At 45.0% G+C, this 8,350-nt stretch overlaps 1 non-coding gene across 1 annotated transcript; it reads right to left on the reverse strand.

Moving 5' to 3' along the window:
- Positions 1-245: 245 nt before the first annotated feature.
- Positions 246-308, reverse strand: LOC111725124. Its single transcript, XR_002773266.1, has one exon. It is a non-coding gene; the product is annotated as a U7 small nuclear RNA (small nuclear RNA).
- Positions 309-8,350: the final 8,042 nt, after the last annotated feature.

The following is an 8,350-nucleotide window of genomic DNA, read 5'->3' on the forward strand; positions in this document are numbered from 1 at the left end:
CCAGGAGCCAGATCTGGGGACTTCTCAATAGGAAACCAGTCCTCCAGCTTTCAAGGGCACATGTGTTCTCTGAAGATGGGACTTCAGAGGTAAATTTATAGACCCCACGAACAGGAAAATGCCATCTCACACTGCAAATAAAATGTTTGTACAGGCAATAATAAAAAAATTATCAGTAATTTCAAGTAAGTATTGAACTGAAACGAATGTCAAAATCTTCATTTAAAAAAAATGCTTTTTCATGGGAGGCCTCTTCTGGTGAGGACCAGAAAATCTCCTAGACAAATTCTTAAAGAGCTGTTACATTGAATATTAACATCTTGATGGAAGGAGGCCCGTCCTGGTGGACTGGCTCATTCACATCCAGCCCAAACTCCTTGAAGGGCCCCTTCCTCTCCCTGTGAGGCTGGGAAGCTAAAAAGTACTTATTTCCCAGACTCTTTAGCAGCTGGAGTTTCAGATGTGGATTAGGGTCTGGCAATTAAACGCCCTGGCCCGTGTTTGGGAGGAGAAGTGAAATAGGGCATTTTTCTGTGGATCCAGCACGCTGGCTCCCCTGGCAGGGCAGTGTGCTCCCTGCTGTCTGCAACACTGCTATGGGGGTAGTGTGCATGGCTCATTCCTGGAGGCCCCACCTGGAACCCACTGCTCTGACCCAATGACTTTGTAAGCCTCTGATTCCTTTTCTGCTAAAATTAGCTGGTGTGGTGTCATTTCCTCTGACTGAAACCTTACTGATGTAGCCCACAAATAATTCTTTATCTTGACCAAGCCATGTGCAATAGGAGAAAGAAAAGCCGGCCTAGACAAAGGTCAGCGCAGTCATGAATCATGCTTATTACAGCTTTCCTAGTAGAACTTTAACCAGATAACTTGTATATCCATAGACAGTTTGGAAAGGCACATAAGATGAAATAAAAATCATTTGTTTGGGGCAGTGCCTGTGGCTCAGTGAGTGTGGCACCAGCCTCATATACTGAGGGTGGTGGGTTCAAACCCAGCCCCGGCAAAACTGCAACAACAACAACAAAATAGCCGGGCGTTGTGGCGGGCACATGTAGTCGCAGCTACTCGGGAGGCTGAGGCAGGAGAATCACCTAAGCCCAGGAGTTGGAGGTTGCTATGAGCTGTGTGACACCAGCTCATAGTGAGACTCTGTCTCTATTGTTATTCCAAAAGAATCAAATATTGATGAGAAGAAAACATTCAGCCCCACTGAGATGTTAGCCCTGTCGATCAGCTGCTGTTGATCAGCTGCTGTAATTCTGAATGCAGAATTACCAGGAGCACCTGCGCTAATTTAGGGGCTCACACTTAATACCTAATGTGAGACTTCAGAATAGCTCCCAGCTCCATCCCAGGAGGCAAGGGAGAAAAGTTGTAGCAACAAAATGTGATAATAATAACTTACCCCATTTGCTTCCTAGCAGAAAATTCAAATACCAAAGTGTCTAGTTCTAATCCATAGATTTGGCAATTCATAGTGAGAGGCTGAGTGTCTGTACTCTTTGGTCTTCCAATCACCTTCCTGAACCCATACTGACCACCTGCATGTCTGCAGAGCCTCTTCCAGACCCCTCTAGCCAAAACTACAACCTAAAATCTATATGTCTACTTACTGAAGCTGGGCCTATTCTGCCCACCTTTAGTCCAAGATCAAAGCTGCCCTCTCAAGGCCTCTTTCCCCTGTATCTAAGAGAAAATAATAATAAAAATACCTATCATTTATTGAATACGCCAAGCTATCAAGCAGTTGATCTTTATAAGAAGCCCACAAAGTAGAAATTATTCTCATTTTACAGATGAGAGGCTCAGAGAGGTTGAGTCAATTTTCCGACATTCCACAACTCATAAGATGTGGAAGCAAGATCCAGACTCACATCAAGATGCAAAGCCTGGGCTCTTAATCCTTATGCTACATCCCATTCTTCCAGTTCTAGGGAAGCGCCCCTGGCCGGTTGCCACTCCATGGAGAGGCTGTTTACTCATAGATTCGCTTTGTTTTGTTTAGATAATAACTTTACTGAGATCAAATCCACAAGCTATAAAGTTTACTCTTTTTAAATGTACACAATTCAGTGGTTTTTAAAATCTATTCACGGAGTTGTGCATCAATCCCACTATCTACTCCCAGAACATTTTTATCACCCTAAAAAGAAATCCCATCCTATTAGCAGCCACTCCCCATTCCTTCTGCCCTCAACCCAGGTAACCATTAATCTGGTGTTCATCTGCGTGGATTTGTCTATTCTGGACATTTCATATAAATGGAACCATATAATGTGTGGCCTTTTTTGTTTTGTGTCTGGACTCTTACACTCGGCAAAATGTTTTCAAAGTTCATCCATGTCATTATGTTACAGCATGCATTAAACTTTATTCCTTATTTTTAGAGACAAGGTCTTGATCTGTTACCCAGGCTGGAGTGCAGTGGCCCAATCACAGCTCTCTGCAGCCTTTAACTCCTGGTTTCAAGGGATCCTCCTGCCTCAGCCTTCTGCATAGCTAAGACTACAGGCACATGCTACCAGTCCCAGATAATTTTTATTTTACTTTTATTTTTTAGAGTTAGAGGTTTTGCTGTGTTGCCCAGACTAGTTTCAAACTCCAGACCTTTAAGTGATCCTCCAGCTCTTGCCTCTCAAGTGCTGGGATTACAGGAGTGAGCCACCATGCCTGGCTTTGTTCCTTTTTATGGCCGAATAATATTCCATTGTGTGGATATATCACATATTGTTTTATTTATTATTCAGCAGTTGATGGACATTTGTTTTGGGGGGGATATTGTTAACTTTGGGCTACTATGAATAATGCAGCTTTTCATGTGCTTATTGGCTTTTTGTTTGTTTGTTTTTTGAGACAGAGTCCCATTATGTTGCCCTTGGTAGAGTACCTGGCACCACAGCTCACAGCGACCTCAAACTCTTTTTCTTTTTTTTTTTTGAGACGGAGCCTCAAGCTATCCCCCTGGGTAGAGTGCCGTGGCATCACAGCTCATAGCAACCTCCAACTCCTGGGCTCAAGCGAGTCTCCTGCCTCAGCCTCCCAAGTAGCTGGGACCACAGGCGCCCACCACAACACCCGGCCATTTTTTAGTTGCAGACATCGTTGTTTGGCGGGCCGGGCTGGGGATTCGAACCCGCCACCTTAGGTGCATGTGGCTGGCGCCCTAGCCGCTTTAGCCACAGGTGCCAAGCCATGACTTCAAACTCTTGGGCCCAAGTGATTCTCTTGCCTCAGCCTCCCAAGTAGCTTGGGACCATAGGCACCTGCCACAACATCTGGCTGTTTTTTATTGTTGCAGTTGTCATTGTTGCTTAGCTGGCCTGGGCTGGGTTCAAACCCACCGCCCTAAGTGTATGTGGCTGGCACTATAGCCATTGTGCAACGGGTGCTGAGCCACTTATTGGCTATTTTACATATATTTTTGAGACATGTCTATTTATGTCCTTTGCTCATTTTTAAATTGGATTATTTATCATTTTATCGTTGAGGTGGTAAGAGTTTTGTTTTTTGTTTTTTGTTTTTTTTTTGAGACAGAGCCTCAAGCTTTCACCCTGGGTAGACTGCCATGGCATCACAGCTCACAGCAACCTCCAACTTCTGGGCTCAAGTGATTCTCCTGCCTCTGCCTCCCAAGTGGCTGGGACTGTAGGTCCTTGCCACAATGGCCAGCTATTTTTTGTTGCACCCATCATTGTTGTTTGGCGGGCCCGGGCTGGATTCGGACCTACCAGCTCATGTGTATGTGGCTGGTGGCTTAGCCGCTTGAGCCACAGGCACTGAGCCAGGGTTCTTTTTTTTTTTTTTTTTTTGAGACTGAGTCTCACTCTGTTGCCTTGGATACAGCAGGGTGTCACAGCTCACAGCAACCTCTAGCTCCTGGGCTCAAGTGATCCTCCTGCCTCAGCCTCCCAAGAAGCTAGAATCAGGGGCATGAGCCACCATCCTGGCTGAGTTGTAGGAGTTCTGTATAAATCCTGGATACAAATCTGGTATCAGATCACGGGTGCAGATCGTGCTGTCTCCCATTGTGTGGGTTGTCTTTTCATTTTCTTGATGGTGTCCTTTGAAGAACATCCTCCAACCCAAATGTCCATCAGCTGCTGAATAGATAAACACAATTTTGGTTACATTTAATTTATCTATTTTTTCTTTGTGTTTCTGCTTTCAGAGTTGTATTTAAGAAATGATTGCCAAATTCAAGATCATAAAAATTTACTACTTTAAGAGTTTTATAGTCGTAGCTCTTATGTTTATATCTTTGTTATATTTTGAATTAATTTTCCTATATGGTGTAGGGTAAATATGCAATTTTATTCTTTTGCATATGGGTCCCCAGTTGTCCCAACACCATTTTTTGAAGAAACTGATCTTTCCCTATTGATTGGTCATCACAAATTAGTTGCCATAGACGTTATATGTTTGTTTACGGCCTCTCCATCCCATATCACTGATCTGTACCCTTTTGTTGGTTTCATACTGTTTTGATTACTATAGGTTTGTAGTTAAGTTTTGAAATCAGGAAATGTGAATCCTCCAACTTTGTTTTTCTTTTTTAAAGATTGTTTTGGCTACTCAGGGTCATTTCAGTTTCATGTTGCAGAGATCAAGGGAGAAATAGGGGTAGGAGGGCTCATATCCCTTATCACAGAGGAAGACCCTCTGTGGTGGTGAGGAGAGGAAAAGGCCTCTCTCCCACCGATTCTTCAGAGGAGATCTCCGCCAATGGCGTTCTATTCCACATTGAGCTAGAGGGGATTAACACCTCCCTAGGAAGAATCTTTGTGTGTAACCACAGATAGGAGGCTGCCCCCACACAAGGCTCAGGTTCCAGATTTCTCAAGACTGCTCAGACTGTTAAAGTTAATGATTATAGAAACAATAGAAGCTGATATACTTGCTTAGAGCAACTGCTGACATCTTTGTTCCCTTCCTCAGTTTACCCCCTGGGCTAATGAGCAAATAGCCTTCAATAAAAGCTGAGAATGACCTATCTGGGCCACCTGCCAGAACCCCACAAATGAGCGGTAGTCCCTTGTGCTCCCACCTTTGAACATTCTATTCTGGGCTCAGCACCTATAGCACAGCGGTTACAGCGCCGGCCACATACACTGAATCTGGCAGGTTCGAACCCAGCCAGAGCCTTCTAAACAACAGTGCAATTGCAACAAAAATATAGCCGGGCATTGTGGGGGGCACCTGTAGTCCCAGCTACTGAGGAGGGTGAGGCAAGAGAATTGCTTAAGCCTAGGAGTTTGAGGTTATTGTGAGCTGTGACGCCACAACACTCTACCAAGGGCAATATAGTGCGACTGTCTCAAAAAAAAAAAGAAAGAAAGAAAGAAAGAAAATTCTATTCTGCGTGTCTTGTCTCTGTGTCTCTCGTTGGGCTCTTTTCTAACTTTACATTTCCTCAGTTGGCCGCCACCAGATCCAGAGGTCTTAATAGACCCTGCCCTGAAGCAGGACCCCAGCACATGTAAATATTAAGATCAGCTTGTCCATTTTTGCAAAAACAGTTGGAATTTTTAAAAGGATAGTGTAGAGGAGGTCAGAGTGGATGGGCCAGAGACATGTAGGGATCCACCTGAGCCCCCTTCCATAGTGTGGGAAGTGGCTGCCCAGGCTGGGACTACATCCCTCGCCCCCATGTGTATCTGTCAGGGCCACGGCAGGAAGTAGGGGCTACACTCAGTGAGTTTAATAACAAAACCCTTTATAAGGATGCATGCAGGCATAAGGAAAGCAACGTATGATAGTAGTGCAGTTTCCTGGGGCTAGTAATGGGCAGGGCTGTTACCACTTCTAAGCCTGAAAGATTAAGGGAAAGAAGCAGTGATACAACTTAGAGAGAATAACCACCCGGAGAGCGTGGTGGACAGAAACCATGGCCTTTATTAGAGGAACACAGCCAACCTATAGGAGTCAAGGGGAAATAAATATCTTCAGGGCAGAAAGTCATTCAGAAGGAGCAAGGAGGGTGGGAGGTTTAAGGTGTGTGGCACACGTCTTGGGGGCAGGACACAATTATAAGAGGGACTTTACCTAAAAAATGCAATCAGTGTAACCTGGTTCTTTGTACCCTCAATGAATTCCCTAAAAAAAGAGAGAGAGAGAGAGAGAGAACCAAGGAACCCATCTGGCATACCACATGCCTGAGTTCTGGTGACAAATGTGAGTAGAAGTGACACATGCCTCTCCCCAGGGAAACACCTTCCCAGTCCTCTTCCCATGTCACCCCCTGACACACACACACACACACACACACACTCACGGAAGGCACATGAAGAAGATAGTAAGGTCCTGGGCAGCACCCAGGCGAGTGAGTAGGGCACCGGCCCCATATACCAAGGGTGGCAGGTTTAAACCCAGCCCCAGCCGATCTGCAACAAAAAAATAGCCGGGCGTTGTGGCAGGTGCCTGTAGTCCCAGCTACTCTGGAGGCTGAGGCAAGAGAATTGCCTAAGCCCAGGAGTTGGAGGTTACTGTGAGCTGTGTGACGCCACAGCACTCTACCCAGGTCGATAAAGTGAGACTCTGTCTCCACAAAAAAAAAAAAAAGAAGAAGAAGAAGATAGTAAGGTCCTTATCAGAGGGGTCCCTGCGTGACTTCACAAACAGGATCCCCTCCCTACCCCACAAACCAAATTTTATGTGACTGAGAAACAAATGTCTACCATGTTAAGCCACTGAGTTATCAGTTTATATGCTACAGCCAGCACTGCCCTAACTGATAGAGTAGAGACAAGCTGATGAGCTGGCTTCCTTAGAGGAGGAGCTGGAGTCCAGTCTGGGCATGTCTCTCTCACTGTAAAGGCAGATTAATGAATTTATATCATCAGAAAGGCACTTTGTCTAGCTCAAAATAAAGATGTAGTGCAGTGGAAAGCTTTGGTTTCTGTTAGTTCACTGCTGTTATCTCCGGTTTGGGTCTCTTGCTTTGTCAAAGGACCTTTTTTCGTGCTGATCAAGACCTATGTTGGTGAAATATTTACTAGTCAGCCAAGAAAACATGTTCTTTATTTCAAATCACTTTTGAGTTTGTAGAGGGTTAGGGTTGCACAGTCTGGGCCAGAGTTTGAAAGGGGTCTGAATGAAAGTGGAGCCCCTACACCCTCAAGTTCACCTTGGCGTCTCTGATCTTCAGTCTCCCTATCAGGAGAACTGAGCCAGCTCCCCGATGGGTGTGGGTGTTGGTGAGGAGGAAGTACCTTTGTCAGGTGCTCAGAAGCTCTCTGGAGATTTGCAGGCCATGTCCAGCCCCACCCCCATCGGCCGTCCCGTGAGAATCTCATGTGCACTTCCACCCCATATCTCACACTGAGAACCTGATCTGGTCACTGGGTGGAGCGTGTGATCATGAGACTGAGAAAAACTCTCTTCCCGCTCAGAATTTCTGGGATTTCAAGACCCATATTTACAACTCTGGGGTTTTCCAGCCAGAGCACATTTGCCAATACACAGGGCTTCCTTGAGTTGGGATGTTTAAATAGGCATGACCCAGAGAGGCAAAGTCTACTCTGAAGACATTACTGCCTCACTGGTCTTGGCTTATGGGTCCCTAAAGGAAGGGATAGAAGGGTCAGCTCTGAGCCAAGTTGATCTTTCCTCCCAGCTTTTCTATCTACATAATTCATATCTGTTAGGATTGCATCCGATCATGCAGTGTTCATCTACATTGTACTACATTGTAACATCATTGAACTACATTGTAAGTACAATGTTCATCTTTCACAGTCACGGTGGGCCCCATAGGCCAAATAGAAGGGAACAGACTGGTCACAGGAGAGAAAAGTAATGTGGGTGAAGATGACCTGCTCCTACTTTTGCTTTTCACATCTCTGACAGATCAATTTAAAGTTGGCCCCCGCCCTTGACTCTATTTTATTTTCCTTCATAGCGTTCTCACCACCTGACATCATAGTCTGTACTGATTTGTTCCCTTAGCTGTGTAGTCACCGCTATATCCCCCAGTTTCTAGAACAGTGCCTAGGCAGATGCTCAATAAATATTTGTTAAGTAAATGGCTATATTATTTCATTTGAAATTCCTCAACAACTTCGGTGGTATGCAGGACAGAAGATGCCATCATTCATTCTACAGAAATGGAAACTGAGGCCCAGAAGGCTTTGCTAAACCCACTAGAAAATTAGGAAAGCCTCAGTCCCCTCAATTCCTAATCAGGGCTGCACATGTGGAGAAAGGGTAGGGAGGCTTTGACATGGCCCTGGCATAAGTCCCAGACCTGTAAGAGGTCTCACTGAGGTCCTTGCTTAGAAATTTGATAATCTACTCAAGGATAACGTGATCATAAGAAAAGGCAATACTAAGTTACTCTTTTTTTTTT

This window comes from Otolemur garnettii, unplaced genomic scaffold (genome assembly GCF_000181295.1).
Source record: "Otolemur garnettii isolate 467f Iridium unplaced genomic scaffold, OtoGar3 scaffold00031, whole genome shotgun sequence".
In the NCBI taxonomy this organism is placed as follows: Eukaryota; Metazoa; Chordata; class Mammalia; order Primates; family Galagidae; genus Otolemur; species Otolemur garnettii.